This window comes from Lycium barbarum, chromosome 4 (genome assembly GCF_019175385.1).
Source record: "Lycium barbarum isolate Lr01 chromosome 4, ASM1917538v2, whole genome shotgun sequence".
Taxonomy (NCBI): Eukaryota; Viridiplantae; Streptophyta; class Magnoliopsida; order Solanales; family Solanaceae; genus Lycium; species Lycium barbarum.
Genome location: NC_083340.1, coordinates 21757327 through 21777471, shown reverse-complemented (window position 1 = coordinate 21777471; position 20145 = coordinate 21757327). Strand labels below are relative to the sequence as shown.

General features: G+C 39.2%; 1 non-coding gene across 1 annotated transcript; it reads right to left on the bottom strand.

The window, feature by feature from the left end:
- Positions 1-4304: 4304 nt before the first annotated feature.
- Positions 4305-4411, bottom strand: LOC132638893 (small nucleolar RNA R71). Its single transcript, XR_009581953.1, has one exon. It is a non-coding gene; the product is annotated as a small nucleolar RNA R71 (small nucleolar RNA).
- Between the last annotated feature and the right edge of the window lie 15734 nt (positions 4412-20145).

Genomic DNA, 20145 nt, shown 5'->3' with positions numbered 1-20145 from the left:
GCCACAATAATTTTATTTATATGGAAGTACAGAGTAAAGGACAAAGAGGCGAACTTGATCGATGTTTGGTGTTGTGTTGATGCAAGAGCCGAACTTGATGGTCAAATTTGCTTCGGCTGAGACTTGAGAGATGATGAACTTGAGATTTGGGGGTTTCAATTTTTAGTATCCTTTTAGATTAAGATTTGGGTCCTTTTTTATTTTAATTCTATTATATTATATTAGAAATTGAAAAAAAATAAAAAAATAAAAGGAAAAGGAGTAAGCCGTAAGGGACGATTGCTGTGCTCAGTGGATGACATAATATTATTACTTGTGTGGTTAAATTAGCACAGTAGGTTTTGACCGGTGGAATTTTAATTTTAAATGACTAAAAGATAAAAAAAGGTCTCTGATTTGTTGTAGTTGGGTTTCGAACTCGGGACCATTGAGAAATTTTTGAACCCACTTGCCACTGCGCTGAGCACTGCAGCTGGCTGAAGTGGAGTCAAATATTAAATATATCATTCTATTTTTTCACAAACTGAATAAATATACATATATATACACTGTAATTTTTTGACAACTGGGTTCATATGAATCCACTTGAGACCATGTGGGTCCGCCCCTGCCTCCAACAGTTTATAAATTAAATGTAACAAATCATGAATACATGAACTAAATCAGCAGAAGTCTTTATAAGTAATAGTCTAAAACATGGAAAACACCCATCAAGTCATACGATACTTTTGATAATCTACCCATAATTCTGACAACTATCTATGGAGCTTCTAAGAGACCCAACAATCGTCTAACTTCGGGACGTAGCCCGAAAATCTAGAATAATAAGTGAAACAGGAAGTGTCCCACTAACAAGGACGTGGACTCACCATATCAACAACAGCAACAAGTTCTCCTAAGCGTCGAGAGTATCACGAACCTGCTCTTCTCAGTTACCTAACATACAATCAAAAACAACAATGATATGCCTGAGTACTTTCGTACTCAGTGAGTGCCTCGGGGACAACAAGTATTATAAAAATAAAATACAATGATACATAAAGAAATCAGTTCTGAAAATATAGCATAAAAACAGTCATTCCACTTTGTGATCCTTAATATCATTTGTTAAACAGTTTACAAAGCCATTAATCAATATAAAATAAGTATTCAACATGTGTATCTCCATAAGAATTATCAAAACCGATTATAAGTTCTTTTGTCAGGTTACAACTTTCAATTATGCCTTTCAAATTGATCATGATTGTCAACAACAGTTCCATGAGAGATTACGAATATCACACAAGCCGATACAGGCCCAAGAATCAATCACATGGAGGGGTTGACCGTAGAGTTCCCTTGTCACAACGTACCATACCAGAATATGAAAACCTCGGAGACCACTCATCCTCCCGAATGGCTAGGCGTAAGCACACTGGAATATGAAATCCCGGTGACCACTCATCCTCCCGAATGGCTAGGCGTAAGCACACCGGAATATGAAAATCTCGGTGACCACTCATCCTCCCAAATGGCTAGGCGTAAGCACACCGGAATATGAAATCCTCGATGACCACTCATCCTCCCAAATGGCTAGGCGTAAGCACACCGGAATATGAAAACCTCGGTGACCACTCATCCTTCCGAATGGCTAGGCATAAAAACATCGGAATATGAAATCTTCGGTGACCACTCATCCTCCCGAATGGCTAGGCATAAACACACCGGAATATGAAATTCTCGGTGACCACTCATCATCCTGAATGGCTAGGCAAAATCACATCAACAGAGTTCATAGCATAAAAGCTGAATTACAATTCATCTCAAGGTAGTCACATCACCATTTACCATTAAGGTTCATTATGCCATATCGTAAAGATAAATCATTTCAAAGAATATTTTGAAAATATATAACTTCTTTACAAAAGATTCCATGTCCTAATTCATCAATAAGAATATCATTACCAACCCTTAACCATCATTATTAAGCATCTCCTATAGAGGAAAACATTCATAATATCACATGCATATGTAGGGTTTGTTACAATCTAGGTTTAATGTGGGTTTGTCCCCTCACGCACATTAACCATTAATCAAACATATAATAGATTTCAAGAGTGTAAAACCAATTCATCATATCCTTCAAAACATGCTTTTATAAAGAATCGATCTTTCAAGAGAGTTTGCAAAAGAGACATAAATTACCTTTATATTCAAAAAGGATTTTATTTTTAAAGAGGCATACATTAGGGTTTTGTATGAGAAGTTGATGTACCGTGAATTTTGGTACATTTTATGCCTTTGTAACTAGAAATGTTGCTTGATTTTAAGTGTTTTTATATTGTTTCTTATGTTATTTTTGTGTTTTATAGGGTTGATTAACTAAGGATCAGAAATGAGAAGTAATGCTGAAAAAACGGACAAATTGGAGCTAAGCGACGGTCCGTAACTCAAGTTACGTACCGTAACGGGATCCGTAACTCATGTTACGGTTCTTAACATTGAACCGTAACAGGGCCTAAAAGTCCAGAAAGTTTTCATTGAAACCATCAGTGTTACGGTGTAGTGTTACGGTCCGTAACATATCACCGTAACATGAGCTGAATTTCCAGAGAGTTTTCAATGAAACCATCAGTGTTACGGTGTAGTGTTACGGTCCGTAACATATCACCGTAACATCAGCCAAATTTCCAGAGAGTTGCCAAGTAATGTCACAAGGTACGCCTTAGAAGGACGGACCGTAACACAGGTTACAGTCCGTCGCATGGTGGCCGTAACATCAAAGCTGACAAATAACGAATTGAAGGACGGATCATAACACATGTTACGGTCCGTAATGATGCGGCGTAAGGGAATTTTTGTCCAGAAACTTAGCGCGATTTTTGGCTCTATAAATAGTTAATGTAGGGTTTTAATTCATGGTTCAGATTTTATTTTGGAGGCACAAACCCTAGGTCTTAATCTTAGAAGTGGTTGGAGCATTTAAGGTAACTACTTCACTCTCATTCCATCTTGTTTTAGCATTGTAAGTGTATTATATTAATCTTTAAGCTTTTTCTGTCAAGAAACATTATAAGTAGCTAATTTCAATTCTAAGGTTGTGAGTCCCATGATGGGTATTATGTGAATGGGTTTCTATTATTGATATATGCATAATGGTTGTAGTTATTTATTCTATCTTTGAGTTGTAACGTTGGGTAATGATTGCAAGCATTAGCCGAAACCATTCTATTAACTTTTCTTGGGAAAGAGAGTCAATATTGGTAAGATTGAATAACAATGACTCGAGGCGTTAACCCTCGTTTAATGGACTAACTTAGGAATAAGAATAAGTCTAAATTGGCATTATTAGTCGCTCTTCAATTGTAACTCTTTTATATTCGGAAGAATCATAAAGAGGAAATACTGCTTAACTGTTGGGAAACATTAAGAAGTCCTTAAGAGACCAAGTGCATATTCATAGAACAACCATTAGAAGTATATCACATTGAAACCTGAAGCATAATATCTAATCAAATTGGGGAACATAACCTTAGTCTCTCTCACACATTAATTACATTTTAAGTCAAAGTATTCAATTACATTATTCAACAATCAATTCAAACTATCCGGAATAGGATTAAAGTATTTAAAGACTGGTATCGCATACGATTAGTACTCTTTTCTCTCCATATTTCCTGTGGTATTCGACCCCAACCTTGTTGGGTTACTATATTTGACAACGTCCGCTTTACGCCATTAATAGGTGTAATTTGAGCGTATCAAATTTTGGCGCCGTTGCCGGGGAATACGGTTGAGAAATTACTGATTGTTGTGTACTCTTCTTTAAAACTTTTTATATTCCATCACACCTTGTCTGCTGTTGTAGTGAACCAGGTGAACATGGCAGGAAGACACAATCGCAATCAAGGAAACCAAGGGGGAATCCAAGTGAACCATCCTGCACCAGAAGAAGAGGAGGATGAGAATGTATTCGCGGAATTCATCGACGAAGCTGATTATGCTTCTGCTGTAGTTCCTCCTAGAACAGGAAATGCAAATTTCAAAATTGATAGTTCTATCTATCAGCTATTGAAACTTGAAGGCTATTTCCGAAATTTTTCGGAGGATTGTCCACTTCGACACCTAAAGAATTTCGTGCATGTATGTTCTCAACAATCTCAAGGTGTTGTTCCTGTTGATGCACTGCGATTACGGGTTTTCAAATATTCCTTGTCTGGCCAAGCGAGGGAATGGTATGAACAGCTACCCAGCAATACTATTCACACCTGGAACGAGTTGGCCAATATATTTTAAAAAAATGGTTTCCACCAAGCAAAAAGGCTGAGCTTAGGGACAAGATCTTTGAGTTCAAACAAGTTTCGGGGGAACAATTATATGCAGCATGGGAGCGTTTTAAATATTATCTCGCTTAATCTCCGACTCATGGATTTTCGGATGCAATCCTCACCGAGAAGTTCTACAAGGGGCTAGATACCATGAATCAAATTGATGTCAACACTGCAGCTGGGGGATGCTTCATGGACAAATCCTTTGTCAACATCACTAGGTTGCTCGACAAGCTTACTACCCACAATCAAGCATGGCATTCGAGTGATAGCGAAGTCCTATCATATGGTAGTCCCTCTGCTGCCGCGGTGGCCAAAGAAAATCATGAGCGAGATCATGCATTCGCTCAATTGCAAACCACCGTGGATTTATTATCGAAAAGGCTTATGGAGAAAGAAGCCAAAGGTGTGAATGTTGTCGACGAGATGCCACCTCATGCGCCCGGAATGTACTAAGTCTCTTACGAAACTTATCTAGAAGGGCAGCCACAATATGAGGATGCTAATTATGTCAATAACTCGCAAGGGGTTAACAATGGCAAAACTATCAAGGTCCCGATAATCACCAATGGCAAAAACCACAACAACAATTCCAAGGGAATAATTATGGAAGAAATGATCAGGGAAATCCTAATCAAGGGAATTACAACAACTATAATTATGGAAACAAGAGCTCCAACCCCTACATTCCACCTAGGGGGCAAGCATCCAATTCCCAACAATGGAGAGATAATTCAGCTAACAACTCTGCTGGCAACACATCTAATGACTCTGCTGAATTAAAGAGTATGATGCAGAAAATGTTGATGAATCAAGACAGAACAGAGAGCACAATCAAGGGAATGTCTCAGGTCCAACTATCCCATTCAGCCTCCATTTAGAAGCTTGAAGTGCAATTCAGAGACCTTTCCCGATAAGTGCATACTCCTCAACGGGGACAGCTACCGAGTGATACAGTTCCAAATCCAAAAGGTAGTGGAGTAAACTCTGTGGAGAATGTACTTGCTATTAGCACCAGAAGTGGAAAAATACTTCAAGATGCTAATAAAAAGGTGATTGAGCTTGAGCAAATTGTTGAAGAAGAAGTGCAGCCTGATGTATCTCATGATATCGTGGAGGAAAAAACAGGGGAGGAAGTCCCTATTGTAGCCGAAGAAGAGCAGAATCTTGATAACCCCAAGGCACCGGTGGAAAACCAGGAAAAGGGGAAGGCAAAAGTTTCCGGTGCTCTTCGCCCTTTGAGCCAATTGTTTAAATCTTCACCGCCTTTTCCTCAAAGGCTGGTGAGAAAAACAGAAGATGAGAAGTGCTTGCGATTTTATGATCAACTCAAGCAGTTGACAATGAACATTTCTTTCATGGATGCTGTTCAAGAAATGCCTGGCTTTGCTAAGTATTTGAAGGATCTTTTAACAAAGAAGAAAAATCCATTGAAACACGACACTGTGGGTATCACTCACCGCGTTAGTGCCATTCTTTCCAAGACCACAGTGCAAAAGAGAGAAGATCCTGGAGCATTCACAATTCCATGCACCATAGGGCAGCAAAATTTTGCCAGGGCTTTGTGTGATAACGGGGCTAGCATAAATCTTATGCCCCTGGAAATTTTTAAGAGATCGGGGCTAGCGATGCCAAGGCCAACTACCATGAGGTTGCAGATGGCTGACAGATCGATAAAAAGGCCAGTTGGGGTAGTTGATGATGTGCTGGTTCAAATCGGGGAATTTCTACTGCCGGTAGATTTCGTGATTCTTGATTGTGCTATTGATCAAGAAATTCCTATTATTCTGGGAAGACCTTTCCTTGCCACAGGGAGGGCTCTTATGGACTCCGAAAAGCACGAAATAAAGTTCTGGGTGAACGATGAGGAGGTGACTTTTCACGCTAGCAAAGGCATGAAATTACCTAGTCCTTATCAAAGTATTTCAGTCATAAACTCTGTTGATGAGGTGGATGAAGCAGTGGAATTTAAAATGGAGGAAGATTGCTTAAGTGAAGCATTATTGGCCATCTTGGTGAATTTTGATGCCGAACAAATGGAGGGATATAATGAGACAGTGAATTCACTCACCAGTCTGGGGTCTTACTCTTATGAGCTCAAGAAACTGTCTCTTGATTTAGAGAAACGAATAAATCCTCCAGCAAAACCATCAATTATTGAACCACCGCAGTTGGACCTCAAGCAACTTCCATCCCATCTTAAATATGTGTTTCTTGGAGCAAATGTCACCCTCCCAGTTGTTTTGTCATCGCTTCTGAATGAGGGACAAATCCAAAAACTCATCGCAGCATTGAGGAAGCATTTAAGAGCTTTGGGTTGGACTATTGCAGACATCAGGGGGATTCCCTCCGGAATTTGTGAGCACCGAATACAGTTGGAGGAGGAAAGTTCGCCGAGTGTTGAGCATCAGCGAAGATTAAATCCACTGATGCAAGAGGTGGTGAAGAAGGAGATTATTAAGTGGTTAGATGCTGGGGTGGTTTACCCGATCGCCAACAGTCCATGGGTAAGCCCAGTTCAGTGTGTGCCAAAGAAAGGGGGCATCACTGTTGTCCCTAACTCTAAAAATGAGTTGATTCCAATAAGGACTGTCACCGGTTGGAGAGTGTGTATGGACTACCGAAAGCTGAATATCGCATCTTTCAAGGATCACTTCCCTATTCCTTTTATTGATCAAATGCTTGATCGGCTAGCTGGAAGATCTTATTATTGTTTCTTGGATGGGTACTCAGGATACAACCAGATCAATATTGCATTGGAAGACCAAGAAAAGACTACTTTCACTTGTCCCTATGGGACATTCGCTTTCAGCCGGATGCCATTTGGTCTTTCCAATGCACCAGCTACCTTCCAACGATGCATGATGTCCATATTCTCTGATATGGTTGAAAACTTTCTTGAAGTTTTCATGGATGATTTCTCTGTGGTGGGAGATTCATTCGATGAATGTTTGGGTCATCTTGATCGGGTGCTACAACGGTGTGAGGAGACCAACCTCGTGCTCAACTGGGAGAAGTGTCATTTTATGGTCAAGGAGGGCATTGTCCTTGGCCATAAGATTTCAGAAAAAGGGATTGAGGTTGATCAAGCTAAAATCGATGTGATTTCACAACTCCCTCCGCCCGTTTCAGTAAAAGGAGTTCGGAGTTTCTTGGGGCACGCCGGATTCTATAGAAGGTTTATCAAAGACTTCTCCAAAATTGCAAATCAAATGTGCAAACTCTTGGAAAAAAAGTCCAAATTCAATTTTGATGAGAAGTGCATCAAGGCGTTCGACGAGCTGAAGCTGAAATTAACCTCCTCACCTATTGTTGTTATTATATCCCGTGTTTTCACACGTTAGGAAAATTTGAAATATCTTTGATTTGTGAAAAATAAGGTTAAATTTGATTTTCATTGACTTAGGAGTTGTGCATGAAAGGATATGGTTGTGAAAGTGTGGGATAAGCCTAAGGGCAAAAATTTGAATTTCGGAAATTAGTTTCGGGAATTACAAAACGTTGACTATAACTCATTGGGCTCAAATGAAATATATTGAATTGAGGCCCAAAACCATGGTGCATGGCCAGCCAAATTGGCCTAGATCCAAGCCCATTTACATGGTCATGTGCTTGACCATGTGACCATTAATTATAAGAAGACCAAGTCTTCATTTTGTATCCATTTGAAAGCAAGAACAAGCAAGCAAACAAGAGAGAAAGAAGAGGGAAGGGTTTCGGGTTTGGCTTAGCCAATTTCACCACCAAAAATCTTGTCCTAAAAATTTATATTTTGTGGTTTTCCTACTAAATTGAGTAGCCTCTTCAACTTGGTGTAGTTGTCTTGGAGGAAGAAGCACTTGGTTCCTCAATTTGATCACTTGTTCAAGTGAAGAAGACTAAGGAAAAAGGTAAGAATTCATCCCTTATTCTTGTGTTATGAAGTTTTGTTTATGTTGTAGTATGTAGAAATGTGTTGATTGTATGAAGAAATGGAAGTTTGCAAAGTGGGTGTGTGGTATATAAGTGTAGCCGTGTGTATGCATGCATTGTATGCCAATGATGAATTGAAATTATGTTGTATTCTAGTTGTGAATGTGATGGAATTCATATTGAAAATGAAAGTGGAATAATATTGATTGAATTGGCAAAAAGAGCCTTTGGCCGTGTGGTATATTGGAGTGGTAATGGGAATGAATCAAGTTTGTGTAATGTGTTAGTTGTGTTATTGTGATTCTTGCAATGTAAATGAAAGTAAAATGATATGAGCTTGTTTTGGAATGGAACGTAGAAACTTACGTCGCTTTAGTATAATTTTCCGACATTAAGAAAATGAAGTTATTTGGTTGTTAATTATGATGATCATTGATGAATTTGGAAGTTGGAAACATGTTATGAATATGTATGCCAAAGATTAGAAGTTTTGAATGAGTTACGACTTTGGCGGAAAGTTTGTATATTATGTATATCGTGTGTATAATTTGAGGAAACGATATGAAATGCTTCTAAACTATGTTGTGATGATCTAGTTTGATAATGAATGTGAGATCATTGAAATTGGTTTGGACATTGAAGTTGAAATGAACATTATGGCATTATGTCGGCAAGTAGGACTAGTTGTGCCATATTGTGTTTCTAATGTTTGTTGTTGATGTTGATGTTGTTGTTTGGGTTGTTGTTGATGATTTTGAGCCGAGTTGAATTCTCGGGGGTGCTATATGTATAGGGGAAGTGTTGCCGATATTTCGGTAGACAGATGTGAGTTGAATTGAATTCGTACCATCTATAACTCACAATTGGTAAACTTTACCATTTGCAGATTTTTGACGAAACGGGAAGTGAGTTTGGAAAGGCGTAAGGAGCTTGAAAGGTATGTAAAGCTACCCCGATTCTTCTTTTGGCATGCCCTAAGTATGTTAGGATCGGATTCGGGCTTCGAAAGACTTTCTGCCCCTTGGAATCCGCAAGTGAAAATATCAATTTTTCTTTCAGTAAGATTGAACCCTTTTTGTACTCTTTCTTGAAAACTTAGCAAACTTTTCCCGAATTACTTTGGAAGCTATAGAATGTCCGTATAACCTTCGAATATGACCCCATAAGTTTAAAAATGCGTAATTCGAGCCCACCGCCTTGTTTGTCCCGAGGTGGGCCCGCTATTCCCGATTTTACCCTTATTGTACTTAAGTGTTCCTTTTGAGCGGTTTTTGAAAGAAACATTTTGACTACCCTTCTAATCGCCTAATAAACATTGTTTTAAATATTCTATTATGTCTGATAAATTATTTTGACACTCGGAACGATCTCAGTAAGGTTACATCTCTGTAATTTATTATAACATCCGAAACTCGCTTATTATGATTCCGTCCGACTTCATTGGATCGGTTTGCCGTTGATATGCCTCATCGAGTCAATTAAAATGTTTATGATATTTTAACTGCATTAGTCTCTCACTACTCCATTCGTGGATGCCTCAATGTTTCCCACACTGAGCCCGGGCCAGGATATGTTGTCAAGCGTGATCCTCTGCATTGTTCGCCGTGCCCCGATGTGAGGGGGCAGGTATACGCGTACATGGGTTTGTGGAGTATGATGTGCCATGTCCGCTTATTCTGATATGATTTGTTATGGCCATTTGATATGACATATTATGTTATGGGGCCATGCCCCTTTTTCTGATTCCTTTGTGTTGTGGCACCAGCGTCGGGAGGGTGGCCACGTTCTGCCTGCCGAGTCCCTTGGCAGGGGCCGGATTTGATCTGACATATGTTTCTGTACACACTCTGCATGTTTTAAAAATACGTATCCGATACTTGGATTTTCTGTTTACTTTCCGTATGTTCTGTACCAGTTATGATTTTGTCTCTGTAATTCAGGCTTTACATATTCAGTACATATTTCGTACTGACCCCCTTTCTTCGGGGGCTGCGTTTTCATGCCGCGCAGGTACCGACGACAGGTTTGCTGATCCGTCCGTCTAGGATATCTTTTCTGCCATTTGGAGCGCTCTTTTATTCAGAGCCATCTTTTGGTATAGTCTGTCACTTCTATATATGTATATTCTCGTTCTTGGGTATGGCGGGGCCCTATCCCGCCATATGATTCTGTTGGTCTGTTTAGAGGTCTGTAGACATGTTTGTGGGTTGGGGTCTTTCGGTACAGATGTGTGCTTATGTTGTGTTTGGGCAATCCCATTCGCCGCCGCGGCCGGTCCGCATATATTTCAATGTTGCTTTGTTGGCCCTGTGTGGCCTTTGTTGGTATTTTCTGCGTGCAGGGTATATGAGATAGTCCGTAAAACAAAGGAAACTCTGCCGAAATTTTTCTGGAAATTATCTAAATTTGAAATAAAGCCTTGTCGGCTTCTGCTATATACTAGAATGCGTTTGATAGAGTTTGAGATAGCATTGATAAATGCGTTTGAGTGCCCAGATCGGGCACTAGTCACGGCCTACGGGGTTGGGTCGTGACAAAAGTGGTATCAGAGCGGTTCGTCCTCGGAATGTCTACAGACCGTGTCTAGTAGAGTCTTGTTTATCGGTGTGTTGTGCACCACACCTATAAACAGGAGGCTACAGGGCATTTAGGATTCTACCCTTCTTTCTGTCTTAGATCGTGCGATAGAGCTGTGTTATCAGGATGACTCCTCCCTAACGAATTGTTATATTTGTAGTTATGCCTCCAAAAAAGGCGTCAGCGGCCCAAAAGGCCAAGTCAGCAGCTGTGGGAGAGACGAGTCGGGCCCAGAGGATTACCAGGGCCCATGCACATATTGCCCCTGATATTTTGCCCCCGGCAGAGGGCTCTTCCACACCGCCACCCGTAGAGGAGGTTGTTGCAGCAGAAGCTGCAGGTCGAGGGGTGGCTCCACCGCCAGCTCCCGCAGTTCCAGTACCTGAGCCTCCATCTCCACGGCCAGGCACTGAGGATCAGTCTATGAGGGAGGCAGTCCAGCTGTTGACCAGACTTGTGGCAGGACAGGTTCAGGGGCACGGACTGGGAGGTGACCGGATTTACAGGCGTGACAGTTCGAGAGCCCGCGAGTTCTTGACTTGTGGTCCTCCAGAGTTCTTCGGTACAAAGCTCGAGGAGGACCCTGAGGAGTTTATCAGGAAGATGCGGCGCACCCTAGATTTGATTAATGCTTCCGAGACAGAGTCAGTCGCGTTGGCTTCATACCGGTTATATGATGTGGCGGCAAATTGGTACGAGTCATGGGAGCTATCCAGAGGGGACGACGCTCCCCCAGCAGTTTGGGGTGATTTTTCTCAGGCGTTTCTTAGCCATTTTCTGCCCCCAGAGTTACGACGGGCCAGAGCTGACAGATTTTTGTTGCTGAGGCAGAGGGGCCGCAGTGTCCGAGAGTACAGTCTGGAGTTCGACTCCCTTGCCCAATATGCACCTGCTGTGGTAGCTACTATGGCTGACAGGATGCACAGATATATTATGGGGTTGGACCGGTATTTTGTTGACAGTTGTTTGGTATTAGCAGCTCAGCCCGGTATGGATATTGCCCGTATTCAGGCGCACGCCCAGGGCATGGAGGACCGGAGCAGGGGGAGGCAGCAGGCCGACAGGAGCCAGGATCGGAGACTTCCCAAGAGGGCCAGATCATCTGGGTATTCCGGAGATTTTCGGGGCAGACAGCCGCAGCAGCCGCAGCAGCCTAGCAGATATCCATCCCAGCCAGCACCGAGCGCACCTCCCAAGCCTACAGGTCGCAGATTTGATAGCCCAGGGTATTCAGGAGCAGGCCAGAGCTCTAGGGCTTCAGGTTCGCGGACAGATAGGGGTTCTGGTCAGATGAGGCCACCCAGGGTTCAGTGTTCTTTTTGTGGTAGATATCATCCGGGAGAGTGCTACAGAGCCACCGGTGCATGCTTTTCTTGTGGCCGTCAGGGCCATTCTGTGAGAGATTGCCCGTATAAGGGTAGTTCGGGTGGTGCAGCGCAGCCTACCGGATCAACCGCTGGGTCTTCATCTTCGTCAGTTGCTATGCGCCCTACAGGGCCGGGCACTTTAGCACCAGCAGGTCGCGGCAGAGGCCGTGGTGGAGCTTCTAGTACTAGCGGTCCTTCGAACCGCATTTATGCTTTGGCCAGCCGCTAGGACCAGGAGGCATCGCCTAATGTCATTACAGGTACATTATTGGTTTTCTCTCGGTCTGTGTATGCACTAATTGATCCAGGTTCAACTTTGTCATATATTTCGCCTCTTGTTGCTGATAAAATTGGTATCACGTCTGAACCTATAGAGCCATTTGAGGTAGCCACACCGATTGGGGACTTTATTGTAGCGAAACAGGTTTATAAAGACTGTTCTGTAATTGTATGTGGCCGAGACACTAAGGCAGACCTGGTGGAGTTAGATATGATTGAATTCGATGTTATTATGGGTATGGACTGGCTAGCTTCCTGTTATGCTCACGTTGACTGCCAAAATAAGGTAGTTCGTTTCCAGTTTCCCGGGGAGCCAGTTATAGAATGGGCCGGTAATGCAGCATCGCCGAAAGGTAAGTTTATTTCATACCTTAAGGAGAAGAAAATGATCAGAAAGGGTTATATTTATCATCTGGTACGGGTACAAGACTTGAAAGCAGAGACGCCGACACTTCAGTCAGTCCCAGTGGTTAATGAATTCCTGGATGTATTCCCAGATGAGCTTCCAGGTCTTCCTCCAGAGCGGGAGATAGATTTTTCTATTGATTTGCTTCCAGATACTCAGCCGATATCTATTCCCCCGTACAGAATGGCACCTGCAGAATTAAAGGAATTGAAAGAGCAGCTGAAGGATTTGTTGGTAAAGGGCTTCATCAGATGCTGCACCACATGCTGCTAGCATGTTTAACATGCTGCACCACATGCTATTAGCATGTGGTGCCAGAAACGTTGATTTGTTCTATTTTTGCTCTATTTTGGTCTGTTTTGCTCCATTATGCTCTCCGGGCATCTTTTCCTACAAAACAACATAAAAACACAAAAAGTAACAATAAAAGTGCTTAAGAAGTCACAAAAGCTTAAGGAATTAGCGTCGAATATCGCGTAATTTCACGACTCATCAACACCCCCAACTTAAAGTCTTTGCTTGTCCTCAAGCAAACTAAAACAAAAATCTCAATGAGGATCCATTTTAAGCACAAAAACATAACTTTGGTTGGTACCAATAATTAGGCTACAAGCATGTGAAGCTTCAACGAAATAACTCCCTCGTTTCAAAATACAATTTCAAGAATGCATTAGAGATTTAAAACAATCAAGCAACGACACTCAAGCCTCAATAAGTGACTCAAAACTACTAGCTTACTAGATATGCTCAGTTGACTCAACTTTGGATTTTTCAACATCACCAATCTATCGTAATCCATATGCCCTCACAAGAAAGAAAGTCCCAAAATCACTATATTCACAACAACAACACAAGGGACAAATACACAAAGTCACTCACACTCAACAAAGAAATTCTAGTGCTAACAAATATCACACTATGGCTTGCCCTTATTTTCAATCATCACTAACTCAAGAACATTCAGTTGGAGATCACATAGGGACTTTTTAAGCTTGTAATGTAGGCTTAGGGAAGGGTAGGATAAGTATGTGGGATACAAGTGACTACGCCCTCCTTGAACACTACACATACTTTTTATCCACTTTCCTCTTCATTTCAAAACATCACTCCTTCCTTTGCATACTAGTTTCCCCAATTATTCAATTTTTTTTTAATTTTATTTATTTATTTATTTATTTGCACAAAAAGTTTGCAACCTTTTTGTATTTTTCAAATTTTATTCCTTTCTTTTGACTTTTCCACAACACCAACCTTCACCACTCTCAACCAACACTAACACCCCCAACTTAGGCTTTTGGCCTCAAATTCACAATTTCATGTTCACGGAGGGAAAGGTTCAAAAGAGAGACTCTTCATCAAAAAGGGTAAAGGCTTGTAATGTGGCAACAAAAGAAAAGGTCGTAGGCTCAAATGGGGTTACTAGTGATATTATTTATGCAATGGTAGGCTAGAAAGGATAAAGAGGTTTTTTCAAAAATCACAAAGATAGCCCAAGGTCATCTCTCCAACCAACATAATCAAAATTAGCATTGAACGACTAACCGGGCAAGTTCTAGATGATAAAAGTAAACACAAGATTTATTCAACAAACACTCACCACACATGGAATATGAACTAGTCTAGATGGATCAACTATTGTAATATCTCATAATCCAAAGTAAACACAACTAGTAGGTAAAGAGTCACCAAATGAGCCAAAAAGTTGTCACAAAGATCATTATTTCCTATGCACCTTGCTTTTTAACTTTCACAAAATAATTTGGAGGGGTATTCGCATTTCAATTTCACATGCAAGAGACTAACTCTATTAGTACCAAACAAGCCAAGAGTTTTCACATTTTTCCTCAAATAAAATAAAATAATAAGAGTGACTAATCCACAACATGTCAAAAGAACAAAATTTTCAAAATTTTTGAGCAAGTTTCAAAATATAATGCGCTACCACGTGTCACCCCCAACTATAAATATTGCAGTGTCCTCGCTGCACATAATCTAAACAAAATATAATCTAAAAAAAAAAATTGTTAATGGCATGACATGCGATCCGACATGCGATTCGCATGTATGACATGCGAGTCGCATGTGATGTCACCAGTTTTTTTTTTTTTTTTGCTCTCTCTGTCACCATGTGCGACACTACATGCGATTCGCAGGTGTGACCTGCGAATCGCATGTCATGACACCAGAAAACATTTTTTTGCAGCTTTTATTAGTTTTGGAGGCTGTCCGGATATCCGATATGCTCAAAATAACTCCAAAAATTCTGAAACTTTGCAGATTAGTCAAAAACCATAAACTAAACTATTCTAAAAAATAAAATTTCAAAAACCATTTAAAACTTTTAAAACGATGGGTTACCTCCCACCAAGCGCTTGATTTAACGTCGCGGCACGACAGTTACCTTTACCACTTTTCCTTCCATTTGGAAGATATGAATTTGCGCCCCAACTTTGAATCAAGATCATGATGACGCTCATGGGGCGGTGGTAGAAAAACAAGGAGGCCAACTCTCGGGTGTCGCATTTTGTATTTCTTGGCCCTTAAGTGAGGCATGTCATTTTGTCTTCTTGGCATAGCAAACTTCAAAATGAAAACGTTTTCTTCTTCATCTCCAAAATTCTCCATAGGCTCGGTTAGTTCAACTTCCATATCATCAACCAAGCACAATGTTGAAAAATGGCTAGAATGAGGTCCAACGCGCTCAAATTCTAAATTTGCATGAATTTTGACATCCTCACCCAAAAATGAACTAGAGTCTTCAAAAACCATTTCATGAACTTTTTTATGCAACTCTAGTATCATTTCTTCAATATTGGCATCTTGCATTATTTTTGGATTGGTCGGTTGGTAATTCATCATTAGCTCTTGAAAATCAATGTTGACCACTTTTTCATTGGAAACTAACTTAAAACTACTATCCATGACTATTTGATGTTGAGTATTGCATACCTCAACTTTTGCATTCAATTTGGTATTCAAGTCACGAATAGCAATTTCAAGTTCCTTCAACTCTTGACTTTGCTCAACATGAATTTTTTAAAAAATTCCATCATCCTTGAAATGCCTTCACGATGATCTCCATAGGCTCCAAGTTGTTGAGCTTGAGTCATAAGCCAATCTTGGCTCACAACTTTCACTTTGTCAAGACTTTCTTCAAGTTGAGGGTCATTCAAAGCTTGTAAAAATCCACCCTTGGAGAAATTCATGTTTTGGCCACTTTCTTGTCTACTTTCAACATCCTCAAGTTGTTAAGCATTATGAATCTGAGCCAATAATTTCATTTGATCCTCCAAGGTGTGAATAGCTTTGTCATTGCAATTAATTGTTTGCCTCAAGTCATCAAGTGGTTGCCTCAAGTCCTTAACCGCTAAGTCCTGTTTTTCAACTTTTTCAAGGATGGTCTCTAACATGAGCATTATCCTCTCATTTTGAGCATTTGAGGCTTCTTCCATTTTCATATCCCTACTATCATCAAAATCATAGTGGGGGTTCGGGGAAGGAAAGGACAAATAATCACAATTGTCCCAATGACCATTTTGACCACCACACCTATCACATATACTCCACTCATAGGTTTGGGATTGTGCGCACAATCCGCCCCCGGGAGAATTCAAACAATTTTGCCATGAGTGTGGTCCTCCACAATAAAGACAAGAGTCATCAAAGTATGCATAACTACCATCCGACCAATTTTCATTATATGATGTCATTGTTTTTTTTTTATTTAATTTAGCAAAAGCAAAAACTGGACAGTTTTGCAAAAACTGGACAGTTTTGCAGAGGCAAAAACTGGACAGTTCTGCAAAAACTGGTCAGTTTATTATTTTTTTTTATTTTTTTTATTTTTTAAGATAAAATAAAGCAATGAAAGTTTAAACCAAAGCAAGTTAGCTTAAATCCCGAACTAACTCAAATACGGCAAATTGTTCCCCTGCAACGGCGTCATTTTTTATAACGTCCAAATACACTCCTCAAAGAGAAAGTGTACACGGTCATATGCAATATATTTACCCAACTATGAGTCGGGGTCAATCCCACAGGGAACAATATGCTAGGCGATTAAGAAAGTAAGGAACTTTCACCAACTACGCTAAAGCCAAACGATGGATAATATTTTGGGTTTTTGAGAGAATTATAACTAATGCGGAAATGTAAACTAACCTAGAAAGCGAGTAAAATGATCAATGGCCACAAGCATGGATAATAGGATATTACACTCAAATAACGATCCAACGTATTTTACGATTTTACAACTAAGAGCGAGTTTGTGTTGATAGATAATGATATCTAAAATCTCATTGAAAGTCTTCCAACCAAATCAATGAATTTCACTCTAAACTTTTCCAAGCCTTAGAGTGTGATATTAGGCACAATCAATTTAACCTCAAGTAACTATCCTCTTCCGAGCTCAAGTTATTAGATGAGTTTAATGACCCAAATTCTTGTTAATTAATCTTTCCCAACCTAGATTTTCTCTTCCGAGCTCAATCTAAGTAAATGGGTGAGTCCTAGGGTTAGCTAATCCTTTTGGAAACATTCAAGAACGAGATTAATTAAATCAACAAAGACCCACTTCAATAGCAATAAGAATCATTCAATACATAAGCATAACAAGAGTTTCAAACCAAACTTTAATCAAGAATACTTTCATAAACGAGATTCAAGTTATGGAATAGAAAGCTACACACTTAGATATACAATACAAAGCAAGGAATTGAAGAAATGAATTAAAGGTTTAAGAAATACTCAACCAAATCTTCAAATCTTTAACCCCAAAGTGTGGTGTAAAAACTAGTCTCCAAACTTGATGAAAAACTGCCAAAGATAATTATTACAAACCCTAAAAGAGTATTTATATCATTCCAAAAAACGGGAACAAAATCTGGACCAAAATACCCTCTTGCACAACATGCTGCACCACATGCTATTCGCATGTTCAACATGCTAATCGCATGTGGTGCCAAAACCGTAGCATGTGGTGACATTTTCTTTGTCACCACATGTTGCACCACATGCTGCTCGCATGTGCGACATGCTGCGCCATATGTTGCGCCATATGCTGCACTCTGCGAGTAGCATATGGTGTCATTTTCACTGGCAGCAGATGCTGCTAGCATGTTCAACATGCTGCACCACATGCTATTAGCATGTGGTGCCAAAAACGTTGATTTGTTCTATTTTTGCTCTATTTTGGTCTGTTTTGCTCCGTTATGCTCTCCGGGCATCTTTTCCTACAAAACAACATAAAAACACAAAAAGTAACAACAAAAGTGATTAAGGAGTCACAAAAGCTTAAGGAATTAGCGTCGAATATCGCGTAATTTCACGACTTATCACAGAGAATTACCAGTACAAGACTCGAATTGACATGAATGAAAACATAATAATCCACCGTAGAAAAGAAAGGAAAAAGAAGAAGAAGAAATGGGTGGTGAATGGTCAAAGTTGTAAATGGCATGATAATCCAGGAAGAAGAATATTTCAGTGGGGCTCCTATAAAAAGGGAATAACTTATATTTTAAACAAACTGCCTCTTCCTTGTATTGTTTTTACTTCTCTTCTAATTCACGATTTTGTGTAAAGTGTTTTTTTTTTTAATCAATGAACTAAATGCTAATGTATAAAAACAGAAAGTATTAATGTTTTCTTGAATCGTATGTTTTTTATAATTCTTATGTATCATTCGAATTATATGATTGCAGCTCATGGCCGACAACAAATGATGCGAATTTAACCGTAAGTAATTTATTTATATTTTTTTAATTACTAATCCAGTAAATACGTGATATCTTTAAAAGATATTCGTATTAACGAATAAAGTGTAATATTTTAAACGAAAAAACTTTATTGTATAATTTCCATATTTGTATTTTTTTAATTGTTATTATTCCTCATTTGTTTTTTTTTTAATTGTTATTGCAGCTTGTCGAGGAGTGATGAAAGCATCAAAATCAACGAGACATGAATAAATATTTTTCTCCTGTAAAATTATATTGATATATTTGAATAGAATGATGTTTCACTATTTTGAATGATATCGGTTAACCTTTACTAAGTCATTTTTGCATTTATTACACAATTGAAAATATTTTGTTATAATTGTCTATAAAGTTTATGCCAAAAATGAATTCTCAGCTGTATTATATGTATTACCGGGGCAAACAATATTTGTGGTAAATTTTCAATTAGTAGATATTTGAATTCATTGCTAAACATGCATATAATTTCCACGCAAATAAGAACATAACTACGCATTTCTATTTTCATAGCAATGAAGGAAATCTTTTGCTATAACTTATCCCCCGTGACAAAAAAAAATGAAATCTTAGCTACTAAATTTTGAATTCGTAGCTAGACATATACTCCTATAATTGCCATGTATCAAGAACATGACTATACAATTTTACTTTCCTTAGCAAATAAAGAATTTTTTAGCTATAATAATATAAATTTCACTGCTAAAAGTATGGATTCTTAGCTATAACATTGAAATATTTGTGGCAAATACTTTAAATGAGCATTTTAATTCGTAACTAAATATGAGCACTATTGCCACGAGATTAAGCTATGAAAACAGCTACAAAATTTGAGTTTGCGTGGCAAACAAATTAAATCTTTTGCTACAATACAACACCTTGTGGCTACAATATGAAGAGAGCTATAAATTTTGTTCGTCGTGACAAAAGAATAAAATCACTTGCTATAAATATATTTTTCGTGGCAGAAACTTTTGACCATTGCAGCTACGACACAAAAAACTTCATAGCAACACGTATAAGTCCTTAGCCACGAACCATATAAAGTTTATAGCTAACTTTTAGCTACGCTACATTTTGCTATGAAATGTGGAGAAATCCCAATATGACTAAGAAATATAGGAAAACAAAATCATCTGGATGCTTAATTACTTTCATTTTCCCCATTGCAATGACAAATACCAATTAAACAAGAATATAATCTTGGTATAGTACTCGATATAAAATGGCAATTAAATAGATTAAATTGATATTTTCTGGAAAATTTACACAGTACTATCTTCACCACAAGTCACATACAGATGACTGGTGATTGTGGTTACCGATGAAAATGATTAGTGGTTGTGGTTACTGATGGTGATCCTGCGATGAAAGTTGATCGATTGAGGTTGTCGATATCGGTGAATGTTTGGTAATAGTTGTGTGGTGAGTAGATAGAATGGTGATAGCATATTGCATTCATATAAATTTTAAGTAAATAGTAATATCTTAATGCTTTTAAGGTTATATAGAAGATTTTAACGAGTTAGACCTATACAAAG